Source organism: Callospermophilus lateralis, chromosome 7, assembly GCF_048772815.1.
Source record: "Callospermophilus lateralis isolate mCalLat2 chromosome 7, mCalLat2.hap1, whole genome shotgun sequence".
Classification (NCBI taxonomy): domain Eukaryota; kingdom Metazoa; phylum Chordata; class Mammalia; order Rodentia; family Sciuridae; genus Callospermophilus; species Callospermophilus lateralis.
Window position 1 is genome coordinate 69,173,631 of NC_135311.1, and position 14,689 is coordinate 69,188,319.

The window sequence follows — 14,689 nt, forward strand, 5'->3', positions numbered from 1 at the left end:
GAATTATGAAGAAAAAAGATTCCCTTTTATGAAGTGAAAAGACTTCATAAAAGACAGAACAACTGATGGTTGCTCATATTTACAAAAGATATGCGCAATGAAATATTAACCATTAGGATAATAGATCATAAGACTTGATTTTGAAGTATTTGCAGAGGCTGAAACCATGATAATTTCTAAAAAAAAAGAACAGACAGCTTTGCTATATAACATATATCAAAAGGAACATATCTGCATGACAAGGAGAAAGAAAGGATGAGTCAGAAAATAGAAGAGAGGAAGAGAGGCAGATTTTTATTGATTTACTATGAAGAATACATCATTAATAGAGTAAAAGATTCTACAAGTATGTGTTTTTAAAAACTAAAATGGTAAATTAAAGAGCATAATTAGGGGCTGGGGTTGTGACTCAAGTGGTAGAGTGCTCACCTAGCATGCCTGAGGCACTGGGTTCAATCCTCTGCATGACATAAAAATTAAAAAAAGGTATTGTGTCCACCTACAACTAATATATATATATATATATATATATATATATATATATATATATATAATATTTTTTTTTTAAAAAAGGGCATAATTACAAAAGCACTTCAAAATAAACACTACCTTGGAGTGGCTGGGATTCCTCTGTTTCTAGCTCTGTCACTTTCTCCCATTTTATCCATCCATGTGCCACAATTTAAGCGATTTCCTCCATAAATAAATCCTGTTTTGTCATCAACCCCTGCAGTTATATTAAAACGTAAAAAACCCAAAACATGTATAAAACAAATGTTCTATAACCGGTACATATTATATATAGCAAATGAAAATTAATATTTTATTTAAAATATTTATACAATTTATAGGAATATAATAAACCAGGACAACTATTCTGAAGATCAACTTGGTAATATCTTAAAAATTAGAGACATAAAATTGAACAGTACTTACATTTCTTTCTAAATATACTCTAGGGAAGTCCTTACTTCTGTGTACATGGAGATACTTATAAGAATATTCATCATTACATTGCTTTTATCAGCAAAAAAAATAAACCACTCAGTAGAGGAATGATTAAATGCTGTTTATATATGGGGAAACACCCTATATCATATAAAATTTAAAAAGTAGATTTATGTGAACAAAAATACCCAAGACAAAATGATTGAGTAAACAAGTCATAAAAGGAGATGTACAATAAAAACTTTTTCTGTAAAAGCTTAAAACATAGATAACACTAATGTACACAGCTATGCATGTCTATCTGGTTTATATGAAACTCATGAAATTATACACGTATTTGTGTATAATTTTAAAATACATCAAATATTTATACAGTGAATATGTTATAGTACACTGAATATATACAACACAACATAGATCACATGTAATTTGCATATACTCCAATACACACAAAAGTCTAAAGCATTAAAAATATACATGGAAATAGTGAACCCTGATTATAAGATAGTCATTAATTCTAGAGAGGAAAGGAAGAAAAGGAGAGATGAAGCTTTGAATATACCTGATATGGTTTATTTCTTTTCAAACAAAAACAGAAAGATCTGAATAAAATATAACCAAATGTTAATATCTGCTTAATTTGAGTACTAAGTTTCAGGTAGAATTTATACCACTATCTGTAAGTTGAAATGAAAAATGAACTTAATTCCAAGATATCACAAAATATGTTCTTTAAATATAAAATCTATTTCTATTGATTTACTGAAGGATAAAAGAACTATAAGTGATTGTCAGCAACTAACTTGGGTTAGCAGGGTTAGTATTTGGATGTTACTGCTAGAAACAATAAATTAATGATTTTAAATTAATATATAAAATATAATTTTGAACATACAATATTTGCCAATGAGTGTAGTGAGTTACCTAGAAAAGGTTCATTATGTTATGTTAAAAATGGTGCCATTATATTAATATTAACATATTAATATATTTTAAATGTAATATTATATTTTAAAATGATAAATTATAAAACCATAATCATATTTTAAAATCAAAAGACATATATTTCATTCTAATATTTTTATACAGTAATATTTTTATAAATGGCTTATATCCAAATATTTTTTATTTACTAGATTTCACATTTGTGTGTCATAAGTATCATTTTGTAATTTTTTCATTCTGGTCAATGTAAATATTTTCTGTTAATTGTAAAGGCTGCTTCTTCCTTTTATATAATTATAAATGATGGTATGATCAATATCATCATATGTGTTTTAGATTATTTCATAGGCTAGATACCTAGGAGCAGATTAAATTAATAAAAACATAAATATTTTATATCTCTTTTTTATTTATATATGACAGCGGAATGCATTACAATTCTTATTACATATATACAGCACAATTTTTCATATCTCTGGTTGTATACACAGTATATTCACACCAATTCATATCTTCATAATTGTACTTTGTATAATAATGACCATCACATTCCACCATCATTAATAACCTATGCCCCCTCCCTTCCCTTCCAACCCCTCTGCCCTATCTAGAGTGGAACAGGGAACGGGAATATGGGAGGAATATTTTATATCACAATAAATACATTTGTAAATTTTTTTTTTTTTTTTGAGAAAGGTTCTTGCTAAGTTGCTTAGGGCCTCACTAATTTGCTGAGGCTGGCTTTCAACTGGCAATCCTCCTGCTTTAGTCTCTCAAGTCATGGGATTACAGACATGCAACACCATGCCTGACTGTAAATTATTTTAAAAAAGGAATGCCATGACAAATTGGTGTGAATATACTTAGTATACAACCAGAGATATGAAAAATTGTGCTCTATATGTATAATAAGAATTGTAATGCATTCCACTGTCACATATAAATAAAAAAAATAAAAAATAAAATAAAAAAGGAATGACATCATTAGTATATAAATACTTCTCAAAACTAAACATTTTTGATTTTGTTTGAATGGATCCCTCCCCACAAATTTAAAACATTGTAATCCTGGCCTCCAGTGTATCCGAATGTGACTTTATTTAGAAACTGAACTTCACAAAGGTAATCAAGTTACAATGGTCATTAGGGTGGACCCTAATTCAATCTGACTGGTATTTTTAAAAGAGGAGATTTGGGCACAGACATACCCAAAGGGAAGATGATGTGAACTATAGGAAGAATGCCATGTGAACATGAAGATCCCATACTAAATAAAGAGAGAGGCTTGGAACAGATTTTCCGTCACAGCCTTTTGGAAAGTTGCTTTTTCTCTCCACCCTTGAATAGATCCAGTATTTGAAGAAAGTGGGTGGCAACTGTTTTGCCCCTTCTCTTTTCTAGGGTGTACTCTACATGTGACTGTGACTTCCAAGGAAATTTGTTTGCTATTTGCTGGGGTTTTTTGGGGGAAGAGGAGAGGAGAATTAATTTCTAACTTCTCCCACTGATAAATAAACCACATGGATTGAGTTTGTAATCAAAAAACATTTTTTTTTTCCTGTCAGTCATTGTCTTATATACTTAGCACAGATTTGCAATTTAAAAATGTATGGCCTTCTTGGAACCCAGCTATAGACTTTGCACATAGTGGTGTAGTGCCAGAAGACAAATGCCTACAGAACGACTGGCATCCTTTCAGGTTTGAGAATGTTGGCTTGCTTCATTAAGAATCCAGGGATGTGGGGAGAATACTTACCAACAAGGGGAACAGCCAGGGGAAGTCCTTTATTTCTGTTTGGCATATAAAGACCCTTTATCCCATTGAGATTCTCTAATGAAAATCATGGAAACAGTCTGGAAGAGAATCTCTGTAAGTTTTAAGAGGATTTTTTTTTCTTCCAGCTTATTTTGGTTGTAATTTCTAGTTTTTAAAATGTTAGATGGAAAATTTAATTTTAGAAATTTTTATCACAAAAAACCCTCAAAAAACAACAACAAAAAAGAAGAATGGAATTCTGATACACATACAACATGGTTGAACCGTAAAAAAATTATGCTCAATGAAATAAGCCAGAAACAAAGGGCAAATATATTATTATTTCAATTATATGAGGTACACAGATGCTATGATTTAGTGTGCTGGAAGCTTTAAGAGGTGTGGCCTGAAGAAGGTGGTTGAGTCACTGGAGACATTACCATTGGAAATCAATGATGCCTTTCAGAGGGGGCTAGGTTCCAAAGAATAAGAATGATCCCGACCCGTAAATCTCTGCCTTTCTTTCTTGTCATGGGATCTTCCCCACACATAATCTCTCCCACTATGAGGTTATCTGGCGTGATGTGATATAACCAAGAGGGTCCTCACCAGAGGCCAAACTCAACAAAGATGCTTCAGCTTATACTTTCAGCCTCCAAACCTTTGAGCTAAACAAATCTTTTTCTTTATAAAGTGTCCTGCCTCAAGTATTTTGTTATAGCAACAGACACTGGAAAAATACATTCAAATACTTAAATACATAGACACAGAAAGTAGAATAGCAATTTTTAGGAGCTGGGGAATGAGTACTGTACTTATTGTTTACTGGATAGTTTCTGTTTGGGATGACAAAAAAGTTCTGGAGATGGATAGTAATGATGGCTACACAACAATGTGAATGTAGTTAAAGCCACTGAACTGTACACTTACAAATGGCTAAACTGGGACATTTTATAATATAAATTTTATTTTATTTTATTTTTTTAGAGAGAGAGAGAATTTTAATATTTATTTTTTAGTTTTCGGCGGACACAACATCTTTTGTTTTTGTATGTGGTGCTGAGGATCAAACCTGGGCCGCACGCATGCCAGGCGAGCACGCTACCACTTGAGCCACATCCCCAGCCCTAACAAAAATTTTAAAACAATATTTTTAAAATGCTTACCAGTCAAAAAACCAGCAATCCAATTAGAAAATAAGCAAATGACACAATTAGGGATGATGAATGGCAAATAAGTACATGAAAAGATGTTTAACATTAGAGAAATGCAAATATTGTATAGCAGTCTACACAACCATTAGCACTTCTTTGAAAACAAAACAAAACAAAACTCCATAACAACAAATGGTGATTCAGTGTAGATGAAAATCAACCAGAATGGTACAACCATTCTGGAACATTGTTTGGCAATTTCTTATAAAATAAAACAGGCACTCATTATATGACTGACTCATATCCTTGGGCATTCCCTGAGAAATGAAACATATGTGTCATGTAAAAATTTACATATGAAATATTCATATTAGTTGTATTAGTAAAAAAATGGAAGTACCTAAATGTCCTTCAGTGAATTAAAGGTTAAATAAATTCTGACATCACTAAGAGGGAATACTATTCAGCAACAAAAAGAAATAAACTACCAATGCATGCAACCGCTTGGATGGATCTCGAGGGCATTATGATTAATGAATAAAACCACTCAAAAAGTTATAAGAAGTATATTCAATTTACATAACATTCTCAACCTAATAAAATCATATATAGAGAGAACTGATTAGCAGTTGTTAGAGTTCAAGTATGGCAGTAGAGTGGGTAGGTGTTAACTATAAAGGCAGACACAAAGACCTTTGTGGTGATGGATTAGTTCTGTATCTTGATTGTGGTATTGGTTACATGAAGTTATACATGGAGTCACATTTCACAGAGCTACATGCACACATATATGCAAGTGTGAGCATATATGCACAAACACACAGACACACAGATGAGAAAATGTAAAAACTAGAAACCAAATCAGGTTTAGTTAACAGTTAATAGCCTAGATAACAGTATCACACTAATGTCAATTTCCTAAAGATACTTCAGTTATATAGGACATCCCCATTGGGAGAAGCTGAGGGAAACTGTGTGAATGGTTCATGGTTCTCCATGTGTCACTTTTTTGCAAACTTTTATGAATCTCAAATTCTCTCTAAACTATAAAGTTAAAAAATTGATACGCATGGCATTTGCTATTAGATGGATAGAACTGGAGAACAGCATCTAAGTGAAATAAGACAGATCCAGAAAGTCAAGGGTATACTGTTTTCTTTCATATGCAGAAGCCAGAAACAAGGAAAAAAGAAAGGGGTACAGATCCCATGAAAATTGAAGGGAGATCAGTGGAGCAGAGGGGGAGGGAGACAGGATGGGAAAAGAAAGGAACAGTAGAATGCAATTGACCAAATTATGATTTTCACCTTTATGTGCATCTATAAATCACCAATTAAAACTATATAAATAAATAAATAACCAGTAGAGTAGAGGAAAGGGAATATGGCTGGGTTAATATGGGTGGAGGGAACAGGGGAAGAAAAGAAGAAGTAGTAGGGACTGAAGTAGAGCAAATGCTTGTGTGATTATCTCAAAATGAACCCAAAATTTAATGCACTAACAAAATATTAAAATGACATATAAATAAAATAATACATGTTTTATAAAAATAAATACACAATAAATGCATTAGAATGATTCTCTAAGAGAAATAGGGGAAAAATGAAACAATCAGCCTTGCATTGGCTAGTAATGATTGTGTGCCATAAAATAAGGAAGAAGTTAAAAGTTCATCAATTTTAACTTGATAAACATATACCCTTTTTGTAAAAACTGTTTTATAGGAGCCTAAGCCAAAGAGAGAGACCAGGGAAAAAAATCATAGTTTGCCACTTAGTAGCTCTGTGGTTTTGGGTAGGCTACTCTTCAGTTTTCTCATTTAGTAAAAAGAAAAACAAAATAACTTGTTCCAAATGTTCTTGGGAGAATTAAATTGGAACAACATAGGTTAAGTAGTTAGCACAATGCCTACCAGATAATGACTCAATTCATTGCAATTAATATTGATATTATTGGGGCTGGGGATGTGGCTCAAGCGGAGGCGCGCTCGCCTGGCATGCACGGGGTGCTGGGTTTGATCCTCAGCACCACATAAAAATAAAAATGTTATGTCCACCAAAAACTAAAAAATAAATATTAAAAAATTCTCTCTCTTTAAAAAAATATTGATATTATCATTATAAATTGTAACCATCAATATTACAATTAATATTGGCGACTAAAATGATATGAAATTCCATATTTCCTCTAGAAATTAAAAACTAGGTGAGATCAGAAACAGTGTTATCTTTCTCATTGTTACATCCTAAGGTTTTGCACCCATTACTGCAAAGTGAGAGAATGATTACAAGGTTTAATTTCTCTGCATCAGTGAATATTCACTATGGAGTTAAATTTCCATACCTTCGTCCTTCATGTTTCGATCTATCTGTGGTCCAGCATTCCTTTCTCGGAACTGTATGCCCTGCATGTGTCTTTGCATGGCTTCCTGTATTACTTCAAACAATGGTTGATCCTGTTTGAGACAGAATGGATGTGACCTCTATTAGAAACTACATACTGATCTTCTCCTAAATCCCACAACTTAAAAATGTGAAAACACATACTTTTCTTTGGAGGGAGAAATAAGGATTGGAGTAGGCCCAGGGAAAAGCAACAGCAGCTCTCACTACACAAAATAATACAATCTGTCATATGAATATTTAACATTAGTAGTTTTAACTATTCAGGCCTATGACAAAATAATTTGTAATTTTGCAGATAGGTGAAATGATGAGCTTGAATAGTTTTTATCAGAACAATAAACAATAATGAGTTTAGCTTGTCATTTAGCACCTAAATATTCTTACTCCTCTGCACATATAGGTAATAGTAATTAAATTATGTGCAAAAGTGGTACTCTCAAACATGGGAATCTATGATGACTTCAGAAAATATCCCAGTGAATGTAAAGAGTCCACAGATAATTTTCTTTGTCCATATTAATAATAAAGTAATACTTAGGATAACATATAGGGAGATATATAAGTATTTTTAAAAAATAAGGTGAAGCATATAAACTAAAAATGAAATTTAGAGTCCTTGTATATTTGATTATACTTTATATTTTATTTTTTTAAAAACCTGTAAATATATCTGAATCTATCATATAAAAATTCTTGATATAGTTATAAAATGTATGAAGCACATAAAAATACTGTGCAACTTTTACCAAATTGTGAGAAAATAAATAGATCTAAAATAAATACCTACTTGATAACATTAACCCATGTAGGACAATGGAACATAGATAAAGAATTATTTTTTGACAAATGTTTTTTGAGTACTTCATGGTAAATATAAACATCATGGGGACACAAACATGCTAGTCCTGAAGCAGTTTTCACCACCCCTGAAGTCTTATACTGAATACATGATAACAAAAGCAGATCAGAAGTGACAAAAACGTAGTATTATTGCACATTCCCTATTGGGGAAAAACACTCAAAAATGTTTATCAGTTCAACATTGTTCATAAGATAGACTCTGAACTACCTGGATTGGTTGACAAAGCCCTCTACACCTGGTTCACCCTTTCCATATTCTCTCACTACCCTCAGGTGTTTTACACAGAAATTGAAACTAGGCTGAGCAGTATGTCCTAAACTGTGCTTCAACTCAATATGTTTCACTGTTCCTTTCATCTTTCAAGTCTTCCCATACCCTCCACAAACTCTCCTAAAATCCTACTCACATTTTAAGAGTCCATTCAGGTGAAATTTTAGCTACTTTATAAGTCCTCCTCCCTGAGTCCCACCTACTACTCCTCTCTCCCTTGTATGACACTGCATAGTACTACTTGTCCATCTTTGCAATGACCATGTTTATGTGGACACATCATCTCTTCTAAAATGTTACAAGCTCTTTAGGCAAGAAGCAGTTTTATTTTTACTGTGTATTAGGAAATAAGTCATATTTCAAGAAAAACGTTTTGATAAATTCTCTTTACCAGTGTGCCAGCAGGCAAAGGAGCAGAATCATCTGTTGGATACATTCTAGAAACTGGGCACTTGAGAATGTCTATACCATTTGGAACCATTTTACAGTAATCTTGAATACACTGGAGCCACCACCACACAGCATCCCGGCAATTGTATCTGGCATAAGTTCCTTCACCGAGGAGATTAGGAATGAGACCATGCCTCAGGGTACCAGCAAATGCTAAAATAATATTCCTAAACAACAGAATTGAATGGATCATTTGAAATGAAAACATACTGTTAAAAACTGAAGACAAACATGTTCACTTTTGGTGACTGTGTCATGAAATATTTTCTCACTTGTCCTTATTTCTTTTTGTATATATTTTTAGAAAGCGGTCATGATATGATAAACAAGCAATGAATTGAAAGTAAGAGATTTTGGTTGCAGCCCTGGCTTTTTCTCTGACAATTTGTGACTTTCCCTCTTTGGAACAGTTTTTTCATCTGTGCAGTCGGGGATTGGGGTGGGTGATTTTTAAAGCTCCTTACAGCTCTAGATTCTACTTTTGAAATCCACAGTATTTCAAAATCCAAGTAATTATTAGGCATAAACTTTTATTTTATAACATACCAAAAGCAAAGCAAATATATAAGAAACCGATGGCTAAAAGCTGATATTTAAAAAACCACTCATTTTTAAAAATTGGTCTTTAAAATTTAAAAATAGTATTCTACTATCATATACCAAATGAGATGTAAGACTTGGTGTATCTCATTTGTAAGATGGAGTTGTGTTCTGGAAAGATCATAAAATTAAGAAATAAGATGGCTGAGGTCTAAATCCTAGCTTTGCCACCTGTATGATCTTCGAAAAAGTTATTTAAAAACATCTAGACTCTAATGCTTTCTAACTAAAACATTCATAAATTTTATTAATTCTATGTTTCAGTTTAATGTTTGTCCAGCAATAGTACAATAGGAAAGTTTTGTTTTCTAAAATACAAAAGGGTCCGTATGCACATGACATTCCCCAATTAATAAAAGGTGAGAGTACTAGCAATCTTGACCATCCAGAAAAATATCACACACATGAAAACTGAAAAAAAGATTTCTGATCCATGAATACCTCTACAAAGGGAGGAAGGAAAACCACCCCTGTGGTATAGCTAGTCAAAATAGTTGTTCCATTTCGCATTTCCTATCCAGACTTCCAGTTGGTGACTGCTACCTAGATGATGTGAATACAGTTTCTCCTACTAACCTTGCCCTCTTCATCCCCAGGATAAGATTCAGGGGGTCTGCCATAGGCACAAAGAATAGGCATTTCTAACAAGTTCTTAGATGATGGTGTTAGTACTGGTTTGTGGAACATTCTGAATCACACAGCTGCAGAACTTTCTTTTCAACCTCCAATAAATTTATTTATATTATTGTGTGACATAAGAAAAGATCATTTTGAATCTGGAAACTGGAGCTTACAAGCTTGCAACAAACAGAAGGAAACCTGCTATCTTTTTTTTTTTTTCTGTAAGACTCAACAAGCCAGCAGTAACTTCATTATAAAAGACATAAAATGATCAAAAATTTTATCTTATAAAAATAAACTTACAAATTCTGAAAATAACCTAACCTATAATATGAATGAATAGATCTTGGTAAATTCAAAAAGTTTTTCCTCCTTTAAATTTTTCCTATATTTTTCAATGAACATTTATAAAAATACCATTGAAAAATTTATGGAAAACATACCTCTCAAATGTTGAGATTAGATGGATCAGAAGAAAGGTTTGAAGAACATATAGAAAACACTAAGACATAAACTTACATTGCAACTTTTTAGATGATCTCTTACCTGACTTCTAAATATCGTCCAGTAACTAGCAGTAAACCTTTAAGTGCAATAAAAATATCCCTTCCCCAGCAGCGGAAAAGACCAGAAGAAAAATGAGGTAAGCCTAACAGAAAAGATAAATATATGTAAATATAAATATAATAAACTGTATTATCACACAATAATTGTTACTCTAAACATGGGGTAGAAGAGTAAGTTACAATGTGTCTGCAAACACTAAAATTATCTGCAAAATGTATGCCTGGTATGTCAACTTTTATGGAATGAAATTTATTTATATATATATATATATATATATACATACATACATACATACACACACACATAACCACTGAGCCAAATTTCCAGGCTTTTTTTATTAATTTTGAGACAGAGTCTCACTACATTCCTTAGGGTCAGCATGCCTTAATTCCTGAGGCTAGCTTTAAACTCATGATCCTCCTGCCTCCAACTCCTGAGTCAATAGGATTATAGGCATGTGCCAACACCCCCAGAGTAACTCTTCTTCTTTTTAAAAAATATTTAGTTTTTAGTTGTAGTTGGACACATACCTTTATTTTATTGATTTATGTGTGTTGCTGAGGATCAAACCCAGGGTCCCACACATGCCAGGCAAATGCTCTACTGCTGAGCCACAACCCCAGCCCCAATTCTATATTCTTATCAGGTTATTTTTTGCTTGTTTGTTGGAGATAGGCTCTTTCTAGGTTGCGCAGGCATTCTCCAGTTTCAGCTTCCGATGCTGGGAATACCACATCTGATTTACCAGATTTTTAAAAGACCCAAAGGAGATTAGAAAACAGTGCTAGATTTTTTTTTTTTTTTTTTTTGAGATTCTGGGGATAGCACCCAGGGACTCCTGTATGCTATGCCACCACTTTAACACTGAGTTACATCCTCTGCCCCAAGAACAAGTGCTAGACAACTGATTTCAAGATTGCTAGACAACTGATTTCAAGATAGCTTTAAAAAGACAAAAACCTTTATTTTAATAAATTAAAAGCAAGAAATCAAATATTTAACATATAAAGTAATATAATATGATACTAAGTACATGTTTTAAAGATTCTACCCTGCCTTTAAGGATAATAAATGAATCTAAATATGAAATGATTACCTGAATGATAACCAACTAAATACGTATATTACTCTATTATTCTGGAGTCAAACATATTACCAAATTTCCTATTAATTTAAAATAAATTAATACTGTTACACTTTGTATGCAATAAATATATATAATGTTTGTCAACTGAAAATAAATATATTTTGTCTGGGTGTGGTGGCACAAGCCTGTAATCCCAACAATCTGGAATGCTGAAGCATGAAGTTCGAGAGTTTGAGTCCAGTCTCAACAATTTAGCAAAGCCCTAAGCAACTTAATGAGATCCTGGCTCAAAATAAAAAATAAAAAAATAAAAAAGGGCTAGGATGTAGCTCAGTTATAAAGCACCCCTAGTTTCAACCTTCAGTACCTGCCCCCTCAAAAAAGGAAAAGTAAAAATAAATGAATTTTTAAAAAGTGTTATACTTTCATAAAATTTTTTTGCAGATGAAAATGGGATTTTGTATGCTAAACTATGAACATTTGTGGTAATTACAACTTTTATGTATAAGATAAAAATAGGATATGTAATAGGAAAAATTCTAAAATTTTACTTTTAGACTGATTTGAGTTTCTTTATTTTTTTTTTCCCTGTGATTCAGGGGATTGGAGAAAGGTCCTTGTACATGTTAGGCAAGTGCTCTATCACTGATTTACATTCCCAGCCCAGTTGTTTTTTTATAAAACATTTGAAGAAATATGATTGTTATCTGTTATTTGTACTAAAAAAAAAATAATAGTCAAAAAATGGTGAAGCAGCCAGGTACAGTGGCACAGTCCTATAATCCCAGAAATTCAGGAGATAGAAGCAGAAGAATCACAAGTTCAAAGACAGCCTCCGCAACTTAGCGAGGCCCTAAGCAATTTAATGAGACCCGGTCTCAAAGTAAAAATTAAAAAAGGGTGGAGATGTGGCTCAGTGGTTAAGCATCCTAGGTCCAATCCCCAGTGCCAAAGGGGACCCCCCCCAAAAAAAATAAAAGAGAGAGAAAGAAGAAGAGGAAGAAGAAAAAAAGAAATATTGGAACAAAGGGCAACATTAGACATTTTTTCTATGCTATCTCCAAAATAATACAGAGTTTCCCTAAACACACTGTGTGTTTTTTTTTAATATGTCTTTTTAGTTGTCAATGGACTTTGTTTATTTATATGCAGAACTGAGAATTGAACCCAGTCACTCTTACTAGGCACAATTCCAGCCCACACTGTGTATTTTTAAATAATGGTTGATATACATGATTGATGGCTACTAACTTTGATGATGACGACAATGACAGCAGCTAACATATATGTAGCAGTCTGTGTCAGACAGCATTCCTATAGTTTAACCCATTCAACATTTTGTATGAAACCTAGATAGAGAGATTCAAAGGTGACTTTAAATTTGTATATCCTAAAATATATACAGTCTGTCTTTATTAAAAAGGAAAGGCTATAAAATCTATATCACTGAAATGTGGAAATATTTTTATTAACTTTTTAAATTTGTTCTTTTTAGATATACATGAGAGTAGAGTATATTTGGACATATTATATATACATGGAATATACTTCCCATTTTTGGGGTTGTACATGATGTACTCAGGAAAGTTACAGCCCAATTCATTCTACGGGCTTCCTATTCCCATCCCTGCTTCTGTTCACTCCCCTTTGTCAAATCCAAGGAACAAACTTCTATTCTTCCCTTCCCACACACCCATATTAACCTTTTCATCTCTGAGAGTATATAACTTATAGATCATATATCTTTGGAATAATTTCTGCTTTGTCAATTATTATAAAAGTTTATAATTATAACATGTTTTGTAATACCATCACCAAAGAAATGAATTCCCAGCCATTTTAAAATGAACCTCTAAAAAACCTACCTGCAAATCTGAGTTTATTCTATTTTTGCCAGTAAGCACTAGGCAAAACATTCCATGCAAGAAGAAAATACCAGAATTTCTATTTACTTACTATACTATACTTGGTATGTAGGTGTATCAGGTACCATTAACATATATTGGCATACAATTTATAAATAAATGCATGTATTAGGGGTATTTAACAGCAACAGCATACAATCAAAAGACTGAAATTACTATTTGATGTAATAGGCTTCTATGAAATAGACTAAAACCTAAAATTCTTCATATCAGCATGTTTCTTCCCCACAATGGCTCAGTTCAGTTTCATGAGTATTTTCATGGATTCATTGGGAAATGACAGGTACTAGAAGATCAAACAGTCAAGTGAAAATATGAAATAATGATAGAACTAAACCAGAGTTTTAATTTCATTCTTTAATAAAATTGTTTTTTTTTTATTTTTGTGGTGATAGGGATTGATCCTAGGGCCTCACACATACTTGGCAAGTACTCTACCCCTGAGCTATTTCTCCACTCCCAAAAAAGAGTTTTATGATTTTTTTAATGATCATTCTAAATGAAAAGGTAATTTTTATTGTAGTTGTTGGGTACCATGAAGCCTTTTCATTTGATCTGAGCAGATACAAAATTAAACAAATTTAAATTTAACAGAGGGAGCCATGAATATATAATACTTTCTACAATTTCACATATTTCAGATTAGTTTTGAGAATTCTCAACTTCAGTGACCTCAAGTATTAAATATTTTCCAGAAATATGATGGAAATTTATTTAAAAGGAAAGCCTGTTCTTTATCCTATTTTTCTTATTCATATTTATTATATGATTGAATTTTTAAATCTACTTTCAGGAACAGATGCCAATAAGCATGGCTGGAAGTATTTTATGTCCAACTGACAGTATCTGGATGCATAATAATAGTAATTTCTTAAAACTTTTATTACTTGTGGCTGGGGCTCTGGCTCAGGGTTAGTGCACTTGCCTGGCATGTGTGAGGCACTGGGTTAGATTCTCAGCACCACTTATAAATAAATGAAATAAAGGTCTATTAACAACTGAAAAAATATTTTAAAAAAATTTATTAGATGTTTGTGGACCTTAATTTTATTTATTTATTTATATGCAGTGCTGATAATTGAATCCAGTGCCTCACAGA

General features: G+C 32.5%; 1 pseudogene across 1 annotated transcript in view; it reads right to left on the bottom strand.

Moving 5' to 3' along the window:
* Positions 1–14,689, bottom strand: part of LOC143405196 (glycogen debranching enzyme-like) — a 73,440-nt pseudogene that overhangs the window by 21,203 nt on the left and 37,548 nt on the right. The window contains exons 24-27 of the transcript XR_013091997.1: positions 10,558–10,660; positions 8,732–8,957; positions 7,147–7,258; positions 610–727 (exon numbers count right to left, since the gene is read on the bottom strand). The product of XR_013091997.1 is annotated as a glycogen debranching enzyme-like (transcript). The remainder of the gene's footprint in view (positions 1–609; positions 728–7,146; positions 7,259–8,731; positions 8,958–10,557; positions 10,661–14,689) is intronic.